The 4,590-nt window shown below is 32.7% G+C and overlaps 1 long non-coding RNA gene across 6 annotated transcripts; it reads left to right on the top strand.

Moving 5' to 3' along the window:
- Nucleotides 1–339: 339 nt before the first annotated feature.
- On the top strand, nucleotides 340–3,952 carry LOC141634419 (uncharacterized). 6 transcript variants are annotated; one of them, XR_012539140.1, is made up of 4 exons: nucleotides 340–553; nucleotides 640–720; nucleotides 821–3,000; nucleotides 3,714–3,952. It is a non-coding gene; the product is annotated as an uncharacterized LOC141634419 (long non-coding RNA). The 6 variants fall into 6 exon arrangements; XR_012539136.1 differs by having other exon boundaries at nucleotides 340–720; nucleotides 821–902; nucleotides 1,331–3,000; XR_012539139.1 differs by having other exon boundaries at nucleotides 340–720; nucleotides 821–1,434; nucleotides 2,947–3,000.
- The last annotated feature ends 638 nt before the right edge of the window (nucleotides 3,953–4,590 follow it).

Raw genomic sequence — 4,590 nt, 5'->3', positions numbered from 1 at the left:
CGTTTCCCTCTCCTGCCTGGTGCCAGCCTTGAGTTAGCCTGACGTTTCTCTCCTAATTGTCAGGCCAGGATAAATGTGTATCCTGAACATAGTTTTAAAATATCAGGCCCAACACTAAGCAAAAGAAACAATGCTTTCATAATCCTCACTACTACAAATCCCTTGAGATAATGACACTTATGGATTGACGCTTGTTTAGAGCGTCGAAGGCACAAGAGCCTAGCTAGTTCATGGGGCCTACCCATATGTGAAATTCTAACCGCGAGTTTCGAAAAGTTTCATTAAAGAGTCACCGCCTATTGCTATGTCAAACTATTAAAAAATTAACACAAATAAAATTCATTCAATCTTTCTTCATTCAATCTTTCTTAATATTCTGGAACCGCTGCAACACTTTCTCATCTATTTCCTCCTTCCCCTTTCTTTTTACACCCACATTGTAATTTTCAATTTTTCTTGATTCACTCTTTCATCAATCTTTTGCGAGGTAGCGGAGCAGGTTATGATCCTCACATCACTATCTTCTCTCCCTAAGGTCATCTCTTTACAGTCGGTATATAGATCTCCTCTTACTTCGAGCCTAATTTCTAGGGTTTCTAACATTTTATTTCCCCCAGTTTCATTGATTCTTTATATTAGTTGGTTGATTAGGGTATGCGTTCAGGGCAATCAAGTCTTCTGTATTGAATATTGCATTTCGACACTCAGAAGAAACATCATGTATGTTTGTGATTTATTAGGGTTTTGATTTATTTGATTAAATAAGAAATGATTTGATTTTCATAAATTTTTGAGGTTTTGGGATTTCATTGATATATAGGACAAGCTATTGGATCAATCTAGTGTGTTGCATCTATATAAGATTACTAAGTACATTGGCTTGCTTGCTACTGGAATGACAGGTATCAGATTTCGGAGTAACGGATATTGATGCTTATTTTATGTATGATGCGTAGTTTGACTGATTTTTTAATTATGTTACAGTTAGAATTTGCGCTTTGATCAGAGATTTGCCCTTTGATAAGGGCGAGTTAGTGTTATTTTTCGTGGTAATCGATAGTTTCTGTTTATGCGTCATTAGATTCAGTTCTTATTCTCACTTTGTAATTTATAAGGTTTTTGTAGGGGTTTTCAAATACAGCAATATTAGTGTTCATTTTCCATCTTTTTTTGTTGACATATTTGTTCTGACTAATTTTCCTTCTAATTTCTCTACAAAGTACTTAATTTTATCATCAGCCAGGGTTTATGATTGATAACGTCTTTCATACCCTTAATTGTATGATAATTATTTGTAATCTTGCTTCTTTCATGATTGTCTTATGAGTAGGTAATTATTGGTGTCTTCAAGAAACTACTCAATTTTTAAGCTCAAGATGAACCAAATCTCCAAGACGGCAATAAAGCTAAACTTTGTTAAGTTAGTATTTGTAGGTAGGGCATATGTTACACATGATGCAAATTTACTTGATCTTCTATGTCCTTTACTCGTCACGTTTTATATGGAGTACTTAATAATATAAACCTTCAAAGAATGGAATTCTATTCCTTTATTGTGTGTGCTCCAAATTTACATGACATGTTCATAAGTGAAATCACAAGATGAAATTATGATATATATTTGGCTCATTTGTATATCTACCATTAATGTTCCTCTGTTTTTTCTGCAATATCATTCTACAAAGTTTGATCTTGGTTCAGGCTCACTCCGCACTTACTCCGCATTGGCCTTGTTATTAGTGGCTCTCTATAAATAAAGAATAGTATTAGCTTAACTATTATTTTGAGGCTTCTATTTTGTACGAGCATAGTTTTTATAATCTTTTTCATTTTGTTACTCAAATGACATAAAATTCAGGTCTTACAGAAGTATTTTGAAGTATAAAAATATGTTACTAATACTACTGCTTTTGAAATAGAAGGTCGCCATTATCATTATTTTGAGTTAATAATGACATTTAAACCAGTTTTGATATTATGAAATCAGTACTATAATTTTTTTTTCTTTTTGTTATAGGATGGAGCATGTACATTATTTCTGATAATCCTTGAGGCAGTAGACAATAATGCTTTATGAGGCTAAAATGGATGTACACACTGATACATCAATTCATTTTTATTCATTGCTTTGTTATTGTAGTTTTTGCCAGCTAATACTTGTTGGATATTTCACTTTGACTAAGGTTAGTTTTTATTATGCACTCGATAAAACAAGTGATTGGATTATTGTTGTAGAAACCTTTCAATTTCTTTATTATCGTAACGCAATGTTTGTTCCCTAAGCTAACGTATTCTAACTCAACCCCTGGTGTATGAGTTAACATCAAGATCTCTTGAATCTGGTTTTCCAAGTGTTTTCAGGCCTTTTTTTTTTTAATTTCAGCAACCTACTCTTACTTGACCCATAATTTCTTTTAGTATAGTTGGGTGCCTCAATCTAACAATATCTGTTTACTAAAGACATATTTTTCTTCTATCAGACACATTTTGAACATCAAAATTTCTAGTATTGTTTTCATTTAGGTAAGTTGCTTTTATGTTTTAATTTGTCCATACATGATAATGTGGGCATTTGGCTTGAAGAATAACGTTATTGTTGTCATGTGAAATTCGAAGCTTTCTAGCTGATATTGCAACTTTTTGCAATTGGTATTTTCCGTTGTTACTTGATGATTATAGATGTTCAAAGTAGTCTCTTGTTCATAAATAATGACTATGTTCATTGATTATTTGTTCCTTGTTTTCTTATTAGTTTAGGAATGTGAATAATGCAAAATTTACCCAGGTTTGAGGCAAATATTTACCTAGGCATGTCTTTTTGCTATTTTGGGCATCTTTGGTTAATTCCCACTACCTTTCTTAGTCTCATATTAGTTGAAGTCTTGTTGCATGTAAATTGTAAGTCAGCTGACTCTCAACTTTCTGTGTTTTCCTTTTCAATTTCAGGTTAAAGAGACTATAATATAGTCCTAAGTAAGAGTTAATTCTTGTGTTACACAGGTAATGATAATCCCTTAACCTATCAAGAGACAATATTTTTCTCTCTTTTTCTTTGTTTCTATTTTTCCTCAAGCTGATTGATGTGTGTTTCTCATATGATGTGGGATGGAGGGAGTATGACTTATTATTATCTAGATATCATATAACTTTAGACCCTTACAAAGTCATCTTTCTTATTACTTACATATTTCTCTTCCTCATCTACAATTTACTTTTCAATTATGTTAGTTCGATTTTTTAAAGCTTCCTTATGTGGTTTCTTTGAAAATTTTTGAATGACAATTTACTTTCTTGGTCTTGGTTGGTGTTGGACACGGCTGGTGGATGCAAATAATATCAGTTAGATTTATGATTCATTGAAAATTTGAACACAACCGATTTGTTACACGTGTTATCTAGTGTCCACTTTGATGTATGTATCCCTGGATTTTTCTGCTTTTAGAGTTAGCTTGATGTTGATCATTGTGTATGGTGCAGATGTTACACATCGTCTATATTTCTCAATTTCTATTGCTCCCCTATCAAACACCATCGTTATAGCATTCTTTAGATCATATAACTAATGGAAATATGAACTTCCGCCTCTTAAATGCTGAAGTAGACTATACAAATTCATATTCCCTGTTTGATTATTGCTTTAAGTTGTTATTCTTGGCTTCCGTACTTATTCAATAATATATTCATATAAATTATTTTGTGTTTGCCCGTTATAGGTTTTAGATTCGTCGGATGGTGACGATGCGCCTTCATATGTTGATTGAAGCCCTTTTGACATTGCACCTACATGATTGAAGCCCCTTCGACATTCAAACTACTAAGTGGCCCGATTTAGCTTCTTTTGTAGCATTATTTACAATTGTTTTGGACAACTTTATGTTGAATTTTCTATGCTAGTATTTGTAACGTAAATATATCAAATGTATGATATTATTTATAAATGTACATGGGTACTTCCGATCATTATATATTGCATTTTGTTTATTGATAATTTAGTTATGTATTTTAGGTCTATTTAATCTCTTCGAAGTTAGAAAGTCAAGTTCTCAAAAATCTGAAATCCAAAACTATACGTTACAATAAAAAGTGTCAATTTGTGTCTGAATAAAGTGTCAAAAAGGTATATTTGACGCCCAAAAGTATCACTGAGGTTGACAATTTGAAGCGTCAAATCATATATGACCAACGCTTAATACAGTCTAATCAAGTGACACAAAAAAGCGTCAATAGTTATTAAAGACGCTAAAAAGTGTCAAAAATGTTGACGAAAAAAAGCGTCAAAAAATAGTGATGGCCCAAAAATTGACGTTATAGGAAAGCGTCAATAAACTAAAAATTGACGCTTTAAAGCGTCAAAAATCGCTCAAAAAAGCGTCATCAATGCAAGGGATTTGTAGTGATGTTCCTCCCAGCAATTTAGGTAACTAAATCTCTTCCTTATATGATAATTTTCCTTTACTATTACTAGTAAATGGGAATGATCTGAAATTCCAGGTGGTAGGATGGTCACTTGTGTGTTAGGGTACTGAACCAGCCAAGATGGGTTGATAAGTACTCTATCCAGTTTTGACCATATCCGAGCATCCACGTCTC

This window comes from Silene latifolia, chromosome Y, assembly GCF_048544455.1.
Source record: "Silene latifolia isolate original U9 population chromosome Y, ASM4854445v1, whole genome shotgun sequence".
Taxonomy (NCBI): domain Eukaryota; kingdom Viridiplantae; phylum Streptophyta; class Magnoliopsida; order Caryophyllales; family Caryophyllaceae; genus Silene; species Silene latifolia.
Note: the sequence above shows the minus strand (reverse complement) of the source record. Positions and strands in the feature narration are given on the sequence as shown.